Raw genomic sequence first — 24,834 nt, 5'->3', positions numbered from 1 at the left:
GAAAAGCGCAGCAGGTCAGGCAGCATCCAAGGAGCAGGAGCCATTTCGGGCATGAGCCCTTCTTCAGGAATGAGGAAAGTGTGCCAAGCAGGCTCAGATAAAAGGTAGGGAGGAGGGACTTGGGGGAGGGGCGTTGGAAATGTGATAGGTGGAAGGAGGTTAAGGTGAGGGTGATAGCGGAGTGTGGGTGGGGGCGGAGAGGTCAGGAAGAAGATTGCAGGTTAGGAAGGTGGTGCTGAGTTCAAGGGTTGGGACTGAGACAAGGTAGGGGGAGGGGAAATGAGGAAACTGGAGAAATCTGAGTTCATCCCTTGAGTTGGAGGGTTCCTATGCGGAAGATGAGGTGCACTTCCTCCAGCCACAGTGTTGCTATGGTCCGGCGATGGAGGAGTCTAAGGACCTGCATGTCCTTGGTGGAGTGGGAGGGGGAGTTGAAGTGTTGAGCCACGGGGTGGTTGGGTTGGTTGGTCCGGGTGTCCCAGAGGTGTTCTCTGAAATGTTCCGCAAGTTCCAGAGAATACCTCTGGGACACCCGGACCAACCAACCCAACTTCACAATAATCACTTCCCCCTCCTCCAACCTGAAACCCGAATCCTAAAGAATAGAATTCCAAGTCTCCTTCAAGCAACAGTGGCTCAACACTTCAACTGTCCCTCCCACCTAACAAGTGAGATGTCAGGAGTTCTTGACATGGAGCTCAAAGTGTGTACATGGCTTTTTCAGCTCATTGCTGCCTGTAATACACCTCCATTTGATCAGCATCAAGTGTCTCAATCTATGGGCATCAACTGGATATATCCCTCATCTAATGAGATTGGCATCTGATGTTTGCCAACATATCATAACCATCATGATGCCACTCTGAACCATTTGCAGGTTGTTTGGGAAGCACAGACATTTTGCGAAGGACTGTTTGCATGCCAGAACAACACCCACTTGGACCAAGCTGCATCTCAAGGCTTCTCGCTTGCTGCCTTAGTGATTGCTCAATTTGCACCTGTAGACACACAACCTGGCAGCTTTCCTAGCAGGTGAGCAGTCCTCAGGCAAGATAGTGGGCTTTTTGCTCTATAAAAATGTGCTAGATCAATCTGACACCTGCACCAAGTGCCAGTAGCTTACGCAGCATTTATGCTCCTGATGAAGGGCTTATGCCTGAAACATCGATTCTCCTGCTCCTTGGATGCTGCCTGACCTGCTGTGCATTTCTAGGACCACACATTCGACTTGGATCTCCAGCATCTGAAGTCTTCACTTTCTCGTGCAGCAAACAAGTAACAATGACTCAAAGTCGAAAGGAAAGAATCATTATCAAAGTCCATGGTGGCCACCGAACATCAGGGGACCCCAACACAGTAAATCAAGGGCAGCCTCCGATACCAGACAAAGTCTGTCATTTGGTTGGAATGTTTTCGATCGGTGGTCCATGCTTCTGCAGTCCGCAGTGTGGGTCGCAGTCAGTCCTGCGGTCCATATCAGATAGTCTGAGGGGAGGGCTAAAGTAGTCAGGGAGATGTGCAGAGATCACTCAGGGATCGGGAAACTTCAGGGACTGTCTGGTTAGATCACTCAAAGTGGTGGACCATAATCAGTCTGTTGGGGCAATCCACAGCAAGTGAGGGTAGATGTGATTGGGAGGCACAAGAGGCCACTGTTGCTTGAAGGAGACTTGAAATTCTATTCTTTAGGATTTAGGTTTCAGGTTGGAGGAGGGGGAAGTGATTATTGTGAAGAGGGACAGCAAGATCAGTCCATCTTCTGTAGCCACACCTGCGCCATCCCACACTTTTTCGTCCACTGCATCGATATCTGTAACGGTGCTACCTCGTGCTCCCACGAGGAGGTTGAACAGTTCATCCACTTCACTAACACCGTTCACCCTGACCTGAAATTCACCTGGACCATTTTGGACACCTTCCTCCCTTCCTGTACCTTTCCATCGCCATCTCTGGCGACTGACTAACCACAAACATCTACTACAAACCCATGGACTCCCACAGCTACCTGGACTACCCCTCCTCCCACCCTGCCTCCTGTAAAAATACCATCCCTTATTCCCAATTACTCTGCCTCTGCCTCATCTGTTCCCAGGATGACCAATTCCACCATAGAAAATCCCAGATGGCCTCTTTCTTCAAAGACCAAGATTTGCCCTCTCACAAATACAACATTTAAGAGGCATTTGGATGGGTATATGAATAGGAAGGGTTTGGAGGGATATGGGCTGGGTGCTGGCAGGTGGGACTAGATTGGGTTGGGATATCTGGTCGGCATGGACAGGTTGGACCGAAGGGGTTTGTTTCCATGCAGTACATCTCTATGACTCTAGTCGACGATACTCTCCAGCATATCTCCTCCACTTCCCACACCTCCGCCCTTGAACCTCACCTCTCCCAATGCAACAAACACAGAACTCCCCCGTTCCTCACCTTTCACCCCACCAATCTCCAGATACATCACATCATCCTCTGCCACTTCTGCCATCTACAAACAGACCCTACCACTAGAGATATATTTCCCTCCCCACCCTGTCAGCGTTTCAGAGAGACCATTACCTCTGCAACTCTCTTGTTCGATCCACGCTCCCCCCACCAGCCCTCACTCCACTCCCGGCACCTGCCCCTGCCACTGCAGGAAGTGCAAAACATATTCCCACACCTCCCCTCTCACCTCCATCCAAGGACCCAAAGGATCTTTTCACATCTGACAGAAATTTACCTGTACATCCACAAATGTCATCTACTGTATCTGTTGGACCCGATGTGGTCTCCTCTACATTGGGGAGACAGGCCATCAACTTGCGGATCATTTCAGAGAACATTTCTCGAACACCTGCATCAACCAACCCCACCGCCCCTCACTTCAACTCCCCCTCCCACTCCACCAAGGGCATGCAGATCCTGGGCCTCTTCCATCGCCAAACCCTGACTACTGGGTGCTTGGAGGAAGAATGCCTCATCTTCCGCCTTGGGATCCTGCAATCACTCAGGATTAATGTGAATTTCACCAGTTTCCTCAATTCCCCTCCCCACACCTTATCCCAGTCCCAAGCTTCCAACTCAGCACCGCCCTCTTGACCTTTCCATCGTCTTTCCCATCTAGCCGCTCCACCCCCCCTCTCTGACCCATCACCTTCTCCTCCACCATCGTCTACCTAACACATTCCCAGTTACATTCCCCCAAACCCCACCCCCCTCCTATTTATCTCTCAGCCCCCTAGACTACAAGCCTCATTCCTAATGAAGGGCTTATGCCCGAAGCATCAATTCTCCTGTTCCTCAAATGCTGCCTGACCTGCTGTGCTTATCTAGCATTATACTCTCGACTCTGATCTCCAGCATCTGCAGTCCTCACTTTCTCCTTGGGATACAGTAAATCATGGATAGGGAAGAGAGGGGGTGCATGAGGGAGGGTGCGGTTATCCACAATTAGCGGAAGCCTGGCTTGCTTCAAGTGGGGGGACAGGCTGAGACCAAACCTGGCATGGCCACTTCATATACCAAGGACTGTGGTTGGAAAGGTACAGGCTCATGTAGGCTGGTTTGGTGAGCACTTGGGAGGTGAGATACCTATGGGCCTTATGGGAAGCATTATTGGGAAGGGAATCTGGATGTTTAGGGATTCAATAACAAGCTAAAGTACACATAATGGGAAAGAATGTGGCTGTGGCTATGCCTACATCTGGAGTGCACAGGGTAATGTCTGGACCTTTGAGAGAAGGGGCTGCAAGCCCTATTGATGTAATGGCCTTTAAAAGAGAACAACATCACTCAGAGACCCATGTAGTGTAGAGGATACATACCTGTGGCGTCCCAAATCCCTGACCTCCATAATGCATTGGCTTTCTGTATACTGCACATCCTCCTGTCCCAGATATCACTGACCATCTGATTCACATCGACACTTTTGGATGCAGGAACCATGGGAAGAATTGGGATGTTTTAGAATGAGGGGTAATGGTGTTAGCAGGATGCATTGCACTGTTTACGCCTTATTCCTCTTGCTTCCACATACTGCAGCAAGCTCTGAGTGCATACGTCAATTGTGTGCGGACATCCCGTGAAGTTAGGTATCAGACTGGCACTGTTACACATGAGGCGACACAGTGTTAAACAAATGGATGAACTGCCAAAACAATGAAGTGTATTAGAATCAGAGACTTTGTATAAAGCATATTGTCAGCAAAGTGCCCTCAATAGGTTTTCTTCTTTCACACACTCCTAAAATGTTTCAGTGTAGTCTTACATTCAAAGCTGGGATACTGGGGGCTTTCTTGGCAATGAAGCTAGTTAGCGCTGGAGGTTTGGTTGAACAGTCCCAGTGGTGGACAGGTGAAATATGCTGAGGGTCTTCTTGCCAGACATGAGCAGACTCTCCTCGGCTTCAACTTTCAAGGTCCAGAAAGGTTCAGGCAGGGTGGAGGTGATGGGCCTGGTCACCTCTGGAGTTCCCTGAGAGGAGATTTCTGAGAGGCCCTTGTGTGTGGTTCCTCTTCCAGCTGTGCACCAGATGGCACTGCCCTGTTTCCTTATGAAGAAGAGGCACTTAGATTGCATGTCAGTTTCCTGGCACCCCGCTGCCATGCCTTCAGTCCTAAGGCCCAGTGACTGTGGCAATGGAATATGGGTATATACACTTCTCTAGAAATCCCTAAGATTGCTGAACTTGGTGCTTCATGGCAGCCAGAAGCTAGGTCATATGCTTGGGGCAGCTGGATCCCCATAGTGTACTTGAACTGCTGCAGTTTCAAGGCAATGTGGACCATCCCTTTTTGCCACTCATGTACCTTCCTGTACATGTGGATGAAGTCCCTGTTCACCGACATTTCAGGTCTCTCTCCTGCCTGGAGCTGAGCAGGAGTCTGGTCTCTGGCAGACCTCCAATGCCAGGGTCCAAGCTGTATCTTCCTTAGCCAACTGAAGAGTTGTCACAGTGAGGTGGCCACCAGACTATGGTCCCATACTTTTCAAATCTATCATTCCTGTCAGGTAGTGAACTGATGGGAGGTGCAGAAAGCAGATTTGTCAATGTTTCCTCAGAGGCTTTGGTACTCTCATCTTTAGAGGATGAGGTGATGCCTTCTGGCTGAGCTGGCTGTTTCTCGGCAGCGGTGGTAGTACCTGCAAAACAAAGGGAAGAAAAAGCAGCATGGCCATTGGTTATAAGTGGTTTGCAGTGACTGACACTGACAGCAGGGTTACAGTCAGAGTTGCTGCAGAATCAAGTGTGGGACTTACTCAACTAGCAGGATATGGTGGTATTGGCATCCCCAGTTTGGTCCTGCAAAGGCCAGGATTCTCTCTTCGTAGGAGATGAGGTGTTTAATCCTGTGCATTACTCCACCTCTCCTGCTCCTTTGTGCCCAATTATGGGCTGCCTTCTCCTGGAAGGAGGGAAAGGAGGGATTAAGTAAGGTGAAAGTGGATGGCAAGCCTGTTAGTGCTTGTGCAGGCAGAGGATATGTGGTGAGGTATTCTGAGGGAGAGAGACGGTTCCTTTGTGGAATTATAGTGCAATCTTCCCTCTCTCCAATCTGTGGCTAAAATTGATTGTGGGGGATGCCACTGAGCTGAGGTGGGTAGTTTAGCCAAAGAGATATTGATTTCAACCCATCATATTGGTGCAATATAATGTAGTTGTTGTTTATAATCCAGCAAAATGGGGAGTAACCCTTACATTAGTGACTCACAGATGACCTGGCTGGTCATGGTTTATGACTTTATTGATGTATTGTTTGTCTGCCAGTTGCAACAAGGATAATATCCACTGAATTTGTTTACTTGCATGACTGGAGCTGTACAACAATCCTACAGTCAAGTGGATTAACATGTCATACTTATGTGTATATTATTACTATTTTGACCAGTCAGATAGCCCCTTTTACAAACAAAATAATCAATGAGAACTGAACAATGAGTTGTTCACAGAACAGTGGTGAACATCAGACTACTAAATCAAGCTTAGCATTCTAGGCATTTGACACATATCCTTGTCATGAATAATGCAATTATATTGTTTTATTATTCCTGCATTCATAAATACTTGTAAATAGTTTACATGTTTCTAAACACCTATTTACTAAAAATTAATTAGTTAACAGAATGACCAGACTTCTATTAGCAAAATGTTTTTCAGTTTCTCGTCAAAACAACTAAATGTTATCAACTGACAAGAATCAATGGAAATATTTACTGATAAGACCCTAAGGGGCCAGCAAAGACAGAGCCTGAATGCAAATTTAGTAAATCAGCCTGCGTGTTAAATAATATTTTAAGAGCTTGCTGAACCAATCAAAATAAGCACACAACATAATGGAAAAGGTCCAAAGAAGGAATGGAATGTAAGCATGAGATATTAGCATGTGGATGGAAACTCTGCTGATCTGATGTGCTACACAATAATGTCTGGTACAATGAGGCTGCCAACGTGCCTGGAAAATGTGAATCTGTGAAAACAGCTGTCACAGCTGTAAGCAATTCCCCAGGCACCCACACCTGCAGCGTTAGCAGCTGAGAACTCATAACGATAAATTATCACTCTCAAAAGACGCTTTCAGAATGAAAAATTCCTTAAGTATGCAGTCTCAGAAAGAGTCCAAGGTGCAATCCAACGTTCCCGTTAATTATTACTTCCAATCTGAAGTTTAACTATCTCTGCTTTGTTTTAACTCAGTCCTTATACATTAAAATGTCACTTGTCATTTCTGTTTACAAGCAATAATTGTAAAGTGAATGATGGCAGATGGCATCTCAGCATGCTGTGCAAGGCATTTAACGCGTGAAAGGGTGAACTGGCATCACAAGATAATCTCCTCCCATCCATATATAAAAGATGGTTTCAAGTGTTCTTGTTACTGACACTGTGTGAGGATGTTCTAGCAGCTGTAATGTGAACTTCCTCTTAAGTTAAGGCTAATGTCTTACAAGAGATGTAACGTAAGTAGCTATTACATAGTATGTAATCCACCTATTTATTTTTCATCAAGATTTAGGCTAAGTTCTGCCATATGGTATCAGTAGCCCAGACTAATAACAACAAGCATTGATGGTGGTGAATCTACACAATATATCCCAGAGCATATCCAACATTCTAGGATGGAGATAGCAGTGAAGATTTTGTTAAGTTTAAGATGTTGGCAGAGATGAGAACCATTGTCTTCCATTATATAAGACTGTACAACACCTTGGCTGTCAACATGCTTCGTTGCTTCCACCTTTCTCTGCTGCATGCATTGAAATGGAAGATTGAGGTAATTAAGGGCCTCAGCTAGCCAAAATGTAGGTTAGCGGCTGACCTGGCCACCATTATATGGAGGAGGGGTTGGGGTTTGGCAGAAAGGTATTGCATTTTATGAGTTGTACCATCTTCAAATATTTCATTTGAAAAAAATATTTTTTCTTTTACTTTCCCCAAAAGATAATTTTTGAAATACCTACTAAAATTGACAATAGGCTGCAGCTTCTTATCCCCATGGGAGATTCCTGAAGAAGGGCTTATGCCCGAAACGTCGATTCTCCTGTTCCTTGGATGCTGCCTGACCTGCTGCGCTTTTCCAGCAACACATTTTCAGCTCTGATCTCCAGCATCTGCAGCCCTCACTTTCTCCATCTACCTTGTAGATTCCCAGCTGATTATGCCTATCTGCATGCCAAAAACAGTTTAGACTAGGAATTAACATTATGGCTTTCCTCTGCACATTTTTAAGATCTTGATATTATCCAGAATGAGTAGATCAAAACTGAACAAGGCATTCTAATTAAGGCCTAATCAATGTCACACACTAAGATTAAATAGCATGCTTTGTCTTAGTGGACATCCTGAAAATGCACCCTGGTAGTCTTTTTGCTTCAGCTATTACTTCACATTATTGACCTAGAAACATTCAAGGACTTTGTACCATGTGCCATGAGCATTCTTAGGAGTTGGCACATTATGAATGTGGGATGCATATGAGGCAGTGTCCACGTCCCAGATATCTTTCTTTCTCCGTGAGCTCTGGTATTGTGCCCTGAAAGATACAGCGTTTGCCTTAGACGTTAATCCCATAAAGCCCAGATTCCTGATGAAGGGCTTTTGCCTGAATCGTCGATTTTCCTGCACCTCGGATGCTGCCTGACCTGCTGTGCTTTTCCAGCACCATTCTAATCTATGTTAGCTAGTGACCAACTCCTCTGCCACTGACAACATTTTCATCCTGTTTATTCTATCAAAACTCCAATCATGATTTGAATACTTTCATCAAAACCTCATCTTAAACTTCTTTGCTCTTAGTACAAGCTTCTCTATTCAATCCTTAAGTCACTTAGTCTTGGTATTATCCTTACAAACTATTCTGAGCTTCCTATAAAAGGCTTTGACTTTCTTCCAAAAAAGTCTAATATCCTTGACTTTGTGTTTCATACCTATTCCAGTTATGTGAACTACCACTTTCAATGACATAAAATAAAAGCAAATTACTGCGGATGCTGGAATCTGAAACCAAAAGAGAAAATGCTGGAAAATCTCAGCAGGTCTTGCAGCATCTGTAAGGAGAGAAAAGAGCTGACGTTTCAAGTCGAGCTTTGACAAAGGGTCAGTTAGACTCGAAACGTCAGCTCTTTTCTCTTCTTACAGATGCTGCAAGACCTGCTGAGATTTTCCAGCATTTTCTCTTTTGGTTTCAGATCCCAGCATCTGCAGTAATTTGCTTTTATCCAGCGTTTAACCCACTGCCACTTCTCTTCCAGGAATGCCTACGCTGAAGAAGTACTGCTCTTCTCTCCGACAGGATTTTCGTTTGGCTCTCTTCCCCGTCCACCTTCACTGCTTTCCTTTTCTCTCTCAGTATTAGACAAGGTATTTACTAAGACTCGCTTCCACAGCCATATTTCCTTCCTCAGTGACTGTCTTCACCTCTGACTTATTCCACGTGGATTTCAACTCGAATTCCACCCTGCATGCAGCCTCCAGGATTACAGGTACTTGCACTATATACAACATTTTTCCAACTGCTGTTCTCGCCACATCCTAAAAGCCATACTCAAGGCCATGTGCTGCCACATGAAAGCACTCAACACCTCTCTCCAGCAGCACTGACTTACTCTCTCTCAAAGCTGTCCTGGTCCACAGTTTCATTTCATCCTTCGTATTATTCGACGCCTTAACTCCAAACTTTTCCTGTTTCTTGCAGATATTAAGGAATGCAAGCTTCAACTTCTCATCCACACCCCTGCCTACCCTCCACCTTCCAACAGTCCCAATCCCTCGAACCCCACCTCTTCCAGCCCCAGCCCTTGCCGTGTGTTCACCATACCTTCCCCTCTCTGAGGCTGAGCGTGCTGTTCTCAGCAAAGGACTCAGCTTTGTACCCTTACGTCCCCACCTCAATGAATTCCGGGATCGACATGATGCTGAGCTCTTCTTCCGTCACCTTCTGACAAAGGGGTGCTGTTGTCGTCTGGCATGCTGACCTCTACCTCACAGAGGTTGAGCGCCAACTCTAAGATTCCTCCTCCTACCTCCCCCTGGAGCATGACTACACCACTGAGCATCAAGCCATTGTCTCCAACACCGTGACTGACCTCATTTCCTCCGGATGCCTCCCCCCCACAGCTTCCATCCTCATAGTCTCCCAACCCTGGACAGCTCGTTTCTACCTACTCCTCAAAATCCACAAGAAAGACTGTCCTGGCAGGCCCATTGTGTCAGCATGCTCCTGCCCCACTGAACTTATTTCCTCCTACCTTGACTCCATCCTTACTCCTCTGGTTCACTCTCTCCCCACCTACATCTGGGATTCCTCTGATGCCCTGTGACAGATTGACAGCTTTCAATTTGCAGGGCTTAACCACCTTCTATTCACCATGGGTGTGCAATCTCTCTACATCTCCATCCCACAGCAAGACGGCTTGAAAGCTCTTTGCTTCTTTCTCGAAAAGAGGCCCAAACGATCTCCATCCACCACCACTCTCCTGAACTTGTTCCCTCTCTCAACAACTTCTCCTTCAACCCATCCCATTTTCCCCAAATCAAAGGTGTAGCAATGGGTATCTGCAAGGGTCCCAGCTATGCCTGCCTTTTCATGGGGGATGTGGAACATTTCTTGTTCCAGGCCTACCCGGGTCCCCTCCCACAACTGCTTTATCAGTACATCGATGACTATTTCGGTGTGGCTTCATGCTCTCGTCCTGACCTGGAAATAAAAACCAGCTTTGACAAAGGGTCAGTTAGACTTGAAACATCAGTTCTTTTCTCTCCTTACAGATGCTGCCAGACCTGCTGAGATTTTCCAGCATTTTTTCTTTTATTTTCAATGACATGTTCCTACACCTCAGACTGTCCCTGCACATTTTTAGAATTGTACAATTCTGTTCATGTTGCCTCCCTTCATTCTTTTTACCAACATGCATCACTTCATACTGCATTATATTAAATTTAATCTGACATATGTCTGTCCATATTGCCAGTCTGGTAATGTTCTTCTCATTGTTCACCAGGATTTCTGAGTTTTTTTTAATTATCTGCAAACGTTGAAAGTATGCCTTGTGCTGCCAAGACCTGGACATTAATGTATATCAAAATGAGCAGTGGGCCTAATGGCAAATGCTGGTAAACTTTTAGTTCCAGTATGAAAAGCAATTGTAAATCAGTACTTTCTTTGTTCTGCCCCTGAACCAATTTTTCATTTGTGCTGCATCCTGTGGGCTTTAACTTGGCTAACATGTGTATTATGGGATACTTTGTTGAATGCTTTCAAAAAGTCAAGATATATAACAATAGCTTTACTACTCCCAAGAATGATTCAGCTGGTGCTTCATCCAAGTACTCAATTCTGTTAGTCAAATATCATTTGTCCTCAACAATTCTATTCTGACTTTAATCTCTTAACCTAACATTTTACAAACACTAATTGATTTTGTCTTATGTTATTGAGCAGAATCTTAAATGAAACTGGGTGATGTGAGCTTTAATGAGATTTGTGACAGAATTGTATTAGAACGCTGATGAGGCCTATCTTGTTAAGAACATCCCACTGCATCTTTTACACATTTGCCAAGTGACAAGGTAGGTTCTCGCGGGACAATAACAAGATGCCAATTAAAGAGTATTATAGAGGTTTTTTTTATTCACACCATTACTCGCCTCATTGTTATTCAGCTCTCTATCAAACCAAATTCAACCAAATAAACTAGATATTGAAAATTTTTGCATGAAAGTCAGAGCAGGATACCTGGAGACTTCAGCTTACCAATTGCTCGAAAGGATCTTCATGTTGGACAATGGGCACTAAATCTCAGGCATCTGGGCCATGGGCACTGCCCCACATGCATCCAATATCATAATGTGCCAGGCTTCTAAGAATGTTCATGGCACATCTCCAATTCACTCAACGCATGCTTCTATGGCTCATTTTCCTAACCTGGGATATCTCTTTGCAATATGGAGAACATAGACATCAAAATTAATCTAACATGCCATCTCAGACTTAGGCTGCGTTGGAGGAGCAAAATTTCAGACCTAAGACTAAGATCATGGGTTAGTGGGCAGTAAACACCGTAATCCTAGCAGTTTCCGAGACTTGGAGCAACTGCCTCAACACACTGGAAAAATAACATCAGCAGTGCATTTGCAAGATCCCATCAGGAATGGATGAATTGGCAAAATTGCTTTTCTCTTGAAAAGGGAAGATGAAATATAACCTACAAGAAATATTTACAATTACGAAGCTGCAATAAAAGGTTCTAATGTTATTGCCATTTTGGGATTTTGATTATATAGTTAAATGGGTTTTTAGTTCCAGTTCTGTGAGTGTAACTTGTTTTTTTAAGAGGACAAGAAGTCTTTTTGAACAGTGATTTCAAACTTCATTTTTAACAGGATATGTCATTTTTGTAAATCATCAAACTATCTGGGGGAGTTAATCAATAAAATGTTTACAAAGTTAGTTGCATAACTTACAGAAAGACAAAACAGAGGCCACAATCAGGTTTCAATTGAGAGGAAGTTTCATGCCAGCAGAAGAGCAAATTAGTTTGAGCAGTCCAGACTTTCAGAACTGGAAAGAAATCTTCAAATTGTTTTAGTAGCTTCTTAGTGTTTCGTTAGAAACAGCAATGGAGAGAATCACATCTGCTGCAGGGATATCCTTGTAATCTTTCTCAGCTGCATGTGAAATTGAAGTGTTATTGTAGAAGTGATAATACATGGGAGTTAGTCTGTTAAGGATAGTACTGAGAAAAGAGTTGAGCTTTTCTTTTTGCTGTTTATTGTACGATTTTTCGAAACTGCCTTACACAAAAGAGAACAATGCTATAAATGCAATAAACTTATGGTCTTTTGTGGTCATTGGCATCCTCATATGATGAAGTTCAATGACAGATCTCCTTGGTAACCAAACTGCAAAAATGAAAATTATGACCTATCCAGTGAGATTTCACTCTAGGATCTGACTTGTCCAGTATTACTATCAGCTGGGATCATAACAAAATGTGATAGAGTAGACAAAGAGACTGAACTCTGCAGTTCCCACAGAGTGACTGTTTTGATAACAAAATGGCATTCATGATACATGTACAATTCTAGTATGGCATGAGCAGAAAAATGGTAAATCATTTGGAGAAATGCTATAGGGTCAGGAAAATTTGCACTGGCCTTACCACATAATCATGACACATCTGTGACCCACTTAAAATACAGATAACACTACAGTACTGCACTTTTGAGCACACTGACACCTTGCATTATAATATTGTTGCTACGCATTTTTGAATGCTGTTATGACCAACTTGGGAAAGTGCATGATTCTCATGTTCTACTACTCCCAGGGTCACCAGAAAAGGTAATGATTCAATCAAAGTATGCAAAGCCCTCAATTTTTCTGGTGGTTAAGCTAACAGAGAACACTGACCAGATTTCTGAAGTACTATTTTAAAAGTAATACTATTTATTACAAGTAATGTTTTAAGTGTGGCCTACAGAAAGTCTGCAGTAGTGAGTAGAGTGGGTTCTTCCTTGATTATATGTTAATTGAGATATATCTCTTGATTAAACTTAAAATATAAGCCATAACTATTAACTTAACCTGAGGCAGTATTTTGTAGAGGAATAAGATGGTGTTATTTTCTGGGTCTGTAGATTGTAAAGGAGCAAAAATGGCCTTTAGTAGAGTGATATATGCTTCTTGTCAGATGTGGGAGTTTAAAGAGAGTTTAAGGGTTACTGCAGATTATATCTGCAATAAATGCTGTTGGTTGCAAATCCTATCAGATCAAATGGATCAGTTGGAGAGGCAGTTAGAGGCAATGAGGAATTTGCAACAGCAATGGTATGTGATGGATGGCAGTTAGAGGAAGCGGGGAAAGTCCCAGATACATTCACATAGATGGGTTAACTCCAGGAAAGGTAAGAGAGGTAGGCAGGTAGTGCAGGAGTCTTCTGTAGCTTTCCCCATTTCAAACAAGTATGCTGTTTTGGAAAATGTAGGGGGTGATGGATTCTCAGGGGAACGTAGCACTAACAGCCAAGTTTCTGGTATTGAGACTGGCTCTAATGCAACGAGGGGTACGTCAGGTTCCAAGAGATCATTTGTGTTAGGGGACTCTCTAATCCAAGGTACAGACAGATGTTTCTGTGGCCAGCAGCAAACAATCAGAATGGTGTGTTGCTTTCCTGGTGCCAGGATGAAGGATGTCTCAGAGAGGGTGCAGAATGTTCTCAAGGGGAGAGGGGCCAGTAAGGGGTCAATGTCCACGTTGGAACCAATGACATGGGAAGGGAAAAGGTTGTGATTCTGAAGGGAGATTACAGAGAGTTAGGCAGGAATTTAAAAAAAGAGGTCCTCAAGAGTAGTAGTATCTGGATTACTCCCAGTGCTATGAGCTAGTGAGGGCAGGAATAGGAGGATAGAGCAGATGAATGCATGGCTGAGGAGCTGGTGTATGGGGGAATGATTCACATTTTTGGATCATTGAATCTCTTTTGGGGTAGAAGCGACCTGTACAAGAAGGACGGATTGCACCTAAATTGGAAGGGGGCTAATATACTGGCAGGGAGATTTGCTAGAGCTTCTCGGGAAGATTTAAATTAGTAAGGTGGGGTTAGGACCCATGGAGATAGCGAGGAAAGAGATCAATCTGAGACTGGTACAGTTGAGAACAGAAGTCAGGCAAACAGTCAGGGAAAAGGTAGGACTAATAAATTAAACTGCATTTATTTCAATGCATGGGGCCTAACAGGGAAGGCAGATGAACTCAGGGTATGGTTAGGAACATGGGACTGGGATATCATAGCAATTACAATAACATGGCTCAGGGATGGGCAGGACTGGCAGCTTAATGTTCCAGGATACAAATGCTACAGGAAGGATAGAAAGGGAGGCAAGAGAGGAGGGGAAGTGGTGTTTTTGATAAGGGATAGCATTACAGCTGTGCTGAGGGAGGATATTCCCAAAAATACATCCTGGGAAGCTATTTGGGTCGAACTGAGAAATAAGAAAGGGATGATCACCTTATTGGAATTGTATTATAGTCCCCCTAACAGTCAGGGTGAAATTGAGAAACAAACTTATAAGGAGATCTCAGCTGTCTATAAGAATAATAGGGTGGTAATGGTAGAGGATGTTAACTTTCCGAACATAGACTGGGTCTGCCATAGTGTTAACGGTTTAGATGGAGAGGAATTTTTAAGTGTGTACAAGAAAATTTTCTGATTCAGCATGTGGATGTACCTACTAGAGAAGGTGCAAAACTTGACCTACTCTTGGGAAATAAGGCAGGGCAGGTGAATGAGGTGTGAGTGGGGGAACACTTTGGGGCCAGCGACCACAATTCTATTAGGTTTAAAATAGTGATGGAAAAGGATAGACCAGATCTAAAAGTTGAAGTTTTAAATTGGAGAAAGGCCAATTTTGATGGTATTAAGCAAGAACTTTCAAAAAAGCTGATTGGGGGCAGATATTCACAGGTAAAGTGACGGCCGGAAAATGGGAAGCCTTCAGATATTAGATAATGAGAATCCAGAGAAAGTATATTCCTATCAGAGTGAAAGGAAAGGCTGGTAGGTATAGAGAATCAGGATGACTAAAGAAATTGGAGGTTTGATTAAGAAAAAAGAAGGAAACATATGTTAGGCATAGACAGTATAGATCGAGTGAATCCTTAGAAGAGTATAAAGGAAGTAGGAGTATACTTAAGTAGGAAATCAGGAGGGCATAAAGGGAACATGAGATAGCTAGCAAATAGAAGTAAGGAGAATCTAAAGGGATTTTACAAATACGTTAAGGACAAAAGGCTAACAAGGGAGAGAATAGGGCCCCTCAAAGATCAGCAAGGCGGCCTTTGTGTGAAGCCGCAGAAAATGGGGGAGATACGAGTATTTTGCATCAGTATTTACTGTGGAAAAGGATATGGAAGATATAGAATGTAGGGAAATAGGTGGTGACATCTTGAAAAATGTCCAGTTTACAGAGCAGGAAGTGCTGGATGTCTTGAAATGCATAAAGGTGAATAAATCCCCAGGACCTGATCAGGTGGACCCCAGAACTCTGTGGGAAGCTAGAGAAGTGATTTCTGGGCCTCTTGCTGAGATATTTGCATCATCGATAGTCACAGATGAGGTGCCGGAAGACTAGAGATTGGCAAACGTGGTGCCACTGTTTAAGCGGGGTGGTAAGGACAAGCCAGTGAACAATAGACCAGGAAGCCTGTCGTCGGTGGTGGGCAAGTTGTTGAAGGGAATCCTGAGGGACAGGATGTACATGTATTTGGAAAGGCAAGGACTGATTAGAGATAGTCAACATGGCTTTGTGCATGGGAAATCATGTCTCAAAACTTGATTGAATTTTTTGAAGAAGAGTTTTTTGATGAGGGCACAGCGGTAGATGTGATTTATATGGACTTCAGTAAGCGTTCGACAAGGTTCCCCATGATAGACTAATTAGTAACGTTAGATCTCACAGAATACACGGAGAACTGGCTCAAAGGTAGAAGACAGGGTGGTGGTGGTGGAGAGTTGTTTTTCAGACTGGAGGCCTATGACCAGTGGAGTGCCACAAGGATCGGTGCTGTGTCCTCTACTTTCCATCATTTATATAAATGATTTGGATGTGAGCATGAGAGGTATAGTTAGTAAGTTTGCATGTGACACCAAAATTGGAGGTGTAGTGGACAGTGAAGAAGGTTACCTCAGATTATAAGAGGATCTTGATCAGATGGGCCAATGGACTAAGAAGTGGCAGATGGAGTTTAATTCAGATAAATGCAACCTTGGGAAAGCAAATCTTAGCAGAACTAATATACTTAATGGTAAGGTCCTCAGGAGTGTTGCTGAACAAAGAGACCTTGGAGTGCAGGTTCATAGCTCCTTGAAAGTGGAGTCGCAGGTAGATAGGATAGTGAAGGCAGCGTTTGGTATGCTTTCCTTTATTGGTCAGAGTATCGAGTACAGGAGTTGGGAGGTCATGTTGCAGCTGTACAGGACATTGGTTAGACCTCTGTTGGAATATTGCATGCAGTTCTGGTCTCCTTCCTATCGGAAAGATGTTGTGAAACTTGAAAGGGTTCAGAAAAGATTTACAAAGATGCTACCAGGGTTGGAGGATTTGACCTTTGGGAAGAGGCTGAACAGGCTGGGGCTGTTTTGCCTGGACCGTCGAAGGCTGAGGGGTGACCTTATAGAGGTTTACAAAATCATGAGGGGATGGATTGGATAAATGGACAAAGTCTTTTCCCGGGGGTCGGGGAGTCCAGAACTAGAGGGCATAGATTTAGGGTGAGAGGGGAAAGATAAAAAAGGGACCTAGGGGGCAACTTTTTCACGCAGAGGGTGGTACATGTATGGAATGAGCTACCAGAGGAAGTTGTGGAGGCTGGTACAATTGCAACATTTAAAAGGCATTTGGATAGGAAAGGTTTGGAGGGATATGGGCCAGGTGCTGGCAGGTGGGACTAGATTGGGTTGGGATATCTGGTCGGCATGGACGGGTTGGACCGAAGGGTCTGTTTCCATGCTGTACATCTCTATAACTCTGTGACTCTACTATTTTCAATGGAAAAGTAAAGGACAAAATAATAATTGCATATCATACGCATGTGTAATTAACTGATGTGCAACAAGTAAAAAGATAACATTTACAAAGTAATTGAGTGTGAATTGAGGTACTCTGACCAATAAAAGAAAGCATACCAAACGTCTTCTTCACTATCCGACCTGCGACTCCACTTTCAAGGAGCTATGAACCTGCACTCCAAGGTCTCTTTGTTCAGTAACACTCCCTAGGACCTTACCATTCGGTCACCCAAAGATTTCAATTAGTGTGAGAAATAATCCAATTTTTAAAAATGCCGGCTTACTATTTGATGTCATCTGTACTGGAAATCCCTGGACAGGGGACCTCTGGTAAAAACTGGGCCAGCAATCTCCAGCACAGAAGACATCAAATAGCAATTGAGCATTTTTTAAATGGACCATTAACTCATTTAATCAGACCGAGGCTTTCTGGTACAAACTGGCCCAGGAATTCTTGAATCTAGTAGTGGAGGAGATCAGCATCAAAACCACACTCACTTTTATACAGCTGAACATTGTATTGTGAAGTTTAAATGTCCAGCAGACACTTTGAAAACTACCTTCAAAGGACAACAATATAAAACCATAAAATTATAAGACACAGGAGTAGAATTAGGGCATTTGGCCCATCAAATCTGTTCCGTCTGAAATGCTACCCAGCCCTATTCTCCTGCCTGTAATCTTTGATCCCCTTACTAATCAAGAACCCATCTATCTCTGTCTTAAATATACTCAATGAATTCATCTCCATTGCCCTCTATGGCAATGAGTTCCACAGATTCACCACCCTCTGACTGAAGAAATTCCTACTCATCTCAGTTCTAAAGCATTGTTATTTCATTTTGAAGCTATTCCCTTGGGTCCTTGTCTTTCCAAATAGTGGAAATATCTTCTCCACAACATCCACTCTAGTCAGATTAAAGTAAGGTAATTTGGGGCGGGGGTAAGGTGGGAAGGGTGTGGATGTAAGAGAGTATGGTACCAGGTGGACAATTGGGTGGTGTGAAGGGTGGTATGCTACATGACTGAGGGTGGCAAGTTGTTGAAGGGACAGAATGACAAGTGGGAAAGGGATTAGGAAGGTAAGGAGGAGGTGCCAAGTGGGTGAGGAAAGGTAGGTTGCCAGGCAAATAGATGAGTGGTGCAGGTAGGTATGGGTTTCAAGTCAGGGGAGGGTAAATGGGTGCCAGGCGTGATAATGTCAGGTCAAAGAGGGTGAGGTGGGTATCAGGTCCAGTAAAATCCAGTCCTAACAGAGGAGGGTCAAGTGTAAAATCTGGTGGAATTGGCACAGGGCTGATTATCAGGTTTGACAGATCAGGATCTGGTCTGTTCAGGTTGGAAAGACTTAGGTCAGTGGGTCAGTTATGAGTCAGGAGTTTAGCTTCCAGTTTCCTTGAAGTTAGCTTAATTGTGTCAGAACCCTTCAAAATCTCTGCATTTTAAGTCATTTTCAGAGGGTTCCAGACACTGGGGAATTGCCAATTGGAATTTTCCATTTCCTGCACAATTCCCTTTGAGTTAGCTGTGCTTAGATTTCTGTATGATGCCAGCAGACAAATCAAGCAGTAACACCACACATCGTCTCTGAAATGTCTGTCCAGCATCAGAATAGCAAATGTATTAATTAAAAGCTTATTAATTTGTTAACTACTCTTGACAACATTCTATTTATGAAATTAACATTTTATATTAACACAAAGAGGGAAGAAATACTTTTGAATTTTAAAAAATAACATTTGAAGCATATTTTGAAAATTTAAAATAATACAATATAAATATTCATTCAAAATGTATTTCATAATTTGTGTATATTTTGCATGATCTCTCATTTTGGCAACAATTGCACTGATCAATTATCTGCAGGGCCAAGCTTGTCTGGTTATTTATTTTTCAAAGGTTAAACTTCTCTCAAAGCTGAAGCTCGGTGATTGAATAACCCCATGATAAATACTTTCCACCTGTTTCATAACAATACCAAACTAATTGAAAGATCATTTGTTTATAGCAGAAGAGCCAATTAAATTAAGTGTTGTCATTCAATGACTTAGAAGCAAACAATCTCGATTTTACTGCAGGAGGTAATGATTTCTAAGCAAACGAATTAGATTTTACTGCAGGAGGGAGTAGTTATTCCCAATCATGCTGTTGACCCATGACCTTGTGCAAGGATTTTCATTGTCCAAGACATTTGTAAAGTATGCCACTTCAATCCTTGGTGAAACTCCATCGGGTGCATCAACATCTACCTAATGTATTCCACTTTGATAATATAATAACATGTCGTTATTTGATGATTTTCCATACCAGGTATAAATTATAAAAAAAAGTGTGCAAAGCATCAGTAAATACAGCTTCAATTGTGAACTTTATTCTGAATTCTACAAACAACAATTCAATTGGAGAATTTTCAAAATTTCATCACATCAACATGTGTCTCAGAAAGTAAGTGAAAGTTTGAGAATCATTATCAAATATAATGTAAATATAGTTGGGAAGGTGATGGCCCAGTGATATTGTCACTGAACCAATGACCCAGATATTGTTCTGAAGTTCTGCATTCAAGTCCCACCATGGCAGATGGTGGAATTTGAAATTTAAAAAAATTAAGAATGAAAAGTGATGACCATGAAACTGTTGTCAAATGTCAGGAAAAGCCATCTGGTTCACTAATGTTCTTTTGGGAGGAATTTTGCCATCCTTACCTGGCTGGTCTTCATGTGACACCTGACCCACAGCAATGTGTTTGACACTGAACTGAGGCACTCAGTTGCTGGAAAGTCTCAAAACAAACTGAAACCAGAGAACTAAGGCACTGGAAACAATAAATACACCCCCGTTAACTATGAAGTGTCATAGGCTATCAGCAGCAGCAGAATTGTACTGAAACACAATCTGTAATCTCATGGCTCGGCAAATCCCCCGCTCAACCATTACCATCAAGCCAAAGGATCAACCCTGGTTCAATTAAGAGTGCAGGAGAGCATGCCAGGAGCAGTACCAGACATACTTAAATACGAAGTAATCAAACCAGTGAGTAACAAAACAGGAGTACCAAGCAGCATAAGCAGCAAGAACTCCACAAATATCCCGATCGTCAATGATGGAAGAGTCCAGCACATCAGTACAAAAGATAAGGCTGAACCATTTGCAGCAATCTTCAGCCAAAAGTGCCAAGTGGATGATTCCTTTCAGCCTCCTCCAGTGGTCTCCAGAATCACAGCTCCAAACATCAGTCAATTCAACTCACACCATGTGATATCAAAAAATAGCTGGAGGCACTGGATACTGCAAAGGCTGTGAGTGCTGGCAATAGTATCGATGACATATACCCCAGAACTTGCCACACTATAGCCAAGCTGTTTCAGTACAGTTACAACACTGACATCTTCCCAACAGGTGGAAAATGCCCAGGTATGTCCTGTACACAAAATATAGGACAGATACAACCCAACCAATTACCACTCCACCACTCTACTCTCAATAATCAGTAAAATAACAGAAGATATAATCAGCAATGCTATCAAATAGCACTTACTTGGCAATAACTTGATTGCTCATGCCCAATTTAGTTATATCAGGGCCTTTGAGATCCAGATGTCATCATGACCTTAGTTCAACTATGGACAAAATAGCTGAATGCCAAAAGTGAGGTGAGAGTGACGTGAAGATTGCATTTGACTGAGTGTGACATGGAGGAGCCCTAGCAAAATTGCAATCAATTGGAGTCAGGGCAAAAGTTCTCTGCCTGGCTGAAGGCATACCTGGCACATAGGAAGACATGTCCAAAGTAGGATTACGATTGCACAATGGACATTCATGACTCCCCTGATAATGAAGCAGTCCATGTCCAAATGCAGAAGGACCTGAACAATATTCAGGCTTGGGCTGAGAAGTGGCAAGTAACACTAACACTGCACAAATGCCAGAAAAGACCATCTCCTACAAGAGAGAATCTAACTATTGTCACTTGATATTCATTAGCATTATCATCACTGAATCCTCCACTATTAACATCCTAGGGGTTGCCATTGACCAGAATCTGAACTGGTCATATAAATACAGTGGCTACAAAACAGATCAAAGGTGAGAAAAAGTGCAATGCCTACACAAAACCTGTCCACCATCTACAAAGCACAAGTCAGCAGTGTGATGGAAAAATCCCCACTTCCTGGATGAGTGCAGCCTTGATCACCAACTTTCAGTGGCAACAGTGTGTACAATCAACAAACTGCACCATAGGAATTAACCAAAGCAACTTAGACAGCACCTTCCAGTCCACAATTAATTGCAGCTAGAAGGACAGGACAACAGATACTTGGGACACTACCACCTGTAAATTCCTTCCCAACCACACTTCCCATCCTGACTTGGAAATATATCATCCTTCCTTCAGCTAGGTCAAAATCCTGGAACTGTCTCCCTAACAGCTGTGTGTCTACCTATAATCCATGGACTGTAGCTACTCAAGACATCAGCTCGCTGGCACTGTGTCAAGGACAACTAGTGAGGGGCAATAAAACGCTTTTCCAGTCAACAACAGCTACATCCCATGAATGAATTAATAAGAAAAAAAGAAAAATCAGTCACAGAGACCTTTTGGAGTGCACTGACTTAGACTACCCTTCATAGGATATTGCTAATTTGAGCATACCCATTGGAATGCTATTAGCTATTGAAATATTTAGTCATGAGCATTTCTAATGTGTTTTAAAATTTACACATTGGTCTGCACTGTCTATTTATGTTCTATCATTCACTGTATTGTTACATTCGGTAGCATTGAGCTAATATAGAAAAAGTGAAATTTGGTAAGAGGAAGCTAATATCTACCTCAGCTGCTCAAAAGGTATGTCTGAGATATGCATACCTCACTATTTTTAATCTGTCAATTCGACTGTGGGCAGCATGGTGGCACAGTGGTTAGTACTGCTACCTCACAGTGCCAGAGACCCCGGTTCAATTCCCGCCTCAGGCAACTGTCAGTGTGGAGTTTGCACATTCTCCCCGTGTCTGCATGGGTTTCTTCCGGGTGCTCCGGTTTCCTCCCACAGACCAAAAATGTGCAGGTTAGGTGAATTGGCCATGCTAAATTGCCTGTAGTGTTAGGTGAAGGGGTAAATGTAGAGGAATGGGTCTGGGTGGGTTGCTCTTCAGAGGGTTGGTGTGGAATTGTTGGGCCGAAGGGCCAGTTTCCACACTGTAAGTAATCTAAACTAGATTCCTTAGGTCTGTTGTATTACTTCATTTATCTTGTCTTCATGCACGTTAAATATTTCACACCAGATACTCATTTCGAAGTGGCTGTTATTAGGGTTAACCTTAACTCTGTTTTCCCAACACAATCCCAGCAATTAAAAGCAGCAATATTTTGTCAGCAAATTAAGCATTTCGTAAGCCAGATATTTTATACAATTCATAATGATGCAAAGTTGTTTTAGCTTCTCAATGAGGCAAATGGGATACAATGTTGTGGGATCAACTAAGGCTGAGAGTCACACAGTATCTTGGCATCAAATGCCCAAAACTATAGTTAAAAAATTAGAATCAATTTGGCACAGAGATAATGTGTCTATCCCTGACCTAGCAAACCCAGGTTCAAGTCTTACCTACTCCAGAAGTGTGTTATATCTTCTCTGAGCAAGTTGATTAGGAAAATATCTCTAATTGTGAAGGTAAGTTGAAACATATCTGTAGTTCACTTGACCACAAAGTGGGGTCTTTTCACAATTCAATACGAGTTGACAACCAATAGAATAGTTAAGTTCTTTTAAACGTTGAACCAGTGAACAGAGCTCAGTACATACAAACCTATACAGAGCACTGTCGTCAACTGATAGACAACAATGCAAAACCATCAATTTACTATGGTCTACTGACCTGTGACTTTCTATTCAATGTTATGTAGTGTAACAATATTCCTAAAGAAACTTCAACTATAATTGGCCCATCAAAAACAAATAACAATACACATTCAAACCAGTTCTGTGAACAAATTTCTAGCATTTGGCTGCATCTGTCATGACATTCATTTATTTTTGTTACCATACAGCAAAAAATAATAGCTTTGACCCTTCTTGCATTTAGTAATATTTACAAAAGGATTGTTCAGACGCTGGCCTATATCCAGCTCACATAACAAAGCTCAGTATGGGCTGAACTTTAGCTTTGCTGGCAGAATATGCTATGCCAGGATTTGTTCTTTTCAAACCTTTTCTTTCTGGCAGACATCCAGTGAAATTAAGTCAACCTTTCCTTTCTCTGACACAGATTTTGCAAAGCTAAAAAACTCTCAGTTTTTAAGTAGTCACCTATTCAGTAAAAACTTTTGAAAATAGTGTTGCTGCAAAAGTTCTAACATGGCAAATTATTTTCAAAGGACAATCAAAGGACGAATTTCTTCCTAAATTCTGGAAACGGACAATGTTCAGTCTGGTGTCTGTTAATGCAGATACTTCAGAGAAAGGACATCATTACATAGTGAATATTTTGATCAATTGGTGCCTATCTCAAATTGTTTGCAAATGGAATATATGGGTCAACCTCAGACACAGTCAACATTCAGGATTCTCATAGTCCGACCTAACTTTTATATCCATCTCAAACAGGACTTTGAAGCCCAGTGATAAGCTATATGGTTTAATGTCTTCAAAAGATAAAAGAACGTTCATGGGCTTTGAAAAAGGATTAAAAGAAAGGGGCTGAACCTTATGATATTTTTGCTGAGTTAGTTTTGTTAAGTTTCATGGAAGGTTTCTCTCTGCGGGGCCGAATGTGATTTCAAGTGTGAACATTCCAAATTTGCCTCATTAATCACCTACTGTACTCCTTTGGTGATGCTCCTGCCTACTGCTAGCCTGGTTCTTCCATCACCTTAGTTCCATCACCATCTCTGCCTGTGCTGAGATGATCCTGGTTGGATTGGTATCTGTGTTTTACACATAATCTCTAAAAGGCTGTTGCACAGCCAGACAAGCTCCTTTTGTCCGGAGCTGCTCTGCATGGTTCCTGAGCCTTGGCAAAGAAGGGGAAATCAGTGCTCTGCTTTGAAGAAGGGACAAAAGGTCTTGATGCATGGGATGGTGCAGAGGACGGATGGCCTCTTCCCCCAAGAGCAGAAGAGGAGGTCACAGTATCAGACCCTGGTCCAAGCTTGCAGTGCAGTCTTACTGTTTGGAGGAATACCCAGCAATATAGGAAGGAGGTCAATGAGCTTCTTAGAGCTGCCAGAACAAGATCCAACATCTTCTTTCTGAAGGTTCACACGTATTATATTTTTGCAATTGCACCCACTTCTCACCAAGGGTCACACTCTGCCACTACCTTTCCTCACACACATTTAACCACCCCAATCACGAACAATTCTAACCCTAAATGGCCTCTGTGCTGCCAACTCACTCGCTTGGGCCATCTTAGCACATTACCTTGTGAGCACAAGCACCAACAGCTGCACCACTCACTTTTACCTTACTTAGTAAGGCATTTGATAAGGTTCCCCATGGTAGGCTTATGCGGAAAGTCAGGAGGCATGGGATAGAGGGAAATTTGGCCAGTTGGATAGAAAACTGGCTAACCGGTTGAAGTCAGAGAGTGGTGGTAGATGGCAAATATTCAGCCTGGAGCCCAGTTACAAGTGGAGTTCCGCAGGGATCAGTTCTGGGTCCTCTGCTGTTTGTAATTTTTATTAATGACTTGGATGAGGGAGTCGAAGGGTGGGTCAGTAAATTTGCAGATGATACGAAGATAGGTGGAGTTGTGGACAGTGAGGAGGGCTGTTGTCAGCTGCAAAG

At 43.0% G+C, this 24,834-nt stretch overlaps 1 long non-coding RNA gene across 1 annotated transcript in view; it reads right to left on the bottom strand.

The window, feature by feature from the left end:
* Positions 1-22,764, bottom strand: part of LOC122559069 — a 70,580-nt gene extending 47,816 nt beyond the window's left edge. Inside the window, exon 1 of the long non-coding RNA XR_006314329.1 lies at positions 22,654-22,764. This is a non-coding gene — a long non-coding RNA (uncharacterized LOC122559069). The remainder of the gene's footprint in view (positions 1-22,653) is intronic.
* Positions 22,765-24,834: the final 2,070 nt, after the last annotated feature.

The sequence above is a fragment of the Chiloscyllium plagiosum genome, chromosome 18, assembly GCF_004010195.1.
Source record: "Chiloscyllium plagiosum isolate BGI_BamShark_2017 chromosome 18, ASM401019v2, whole genome shotgun sequence".
NCBI lineage: Eukaryota > Metazoa > Chordata > Chondrichthyes > Orectolobiformes > Hemiscylliidae > Chiloscyllium > Chiloscyllium plagiosum.
This window is presented reverse-complemented; position numbering and strand designations above follow the sequence as displayed.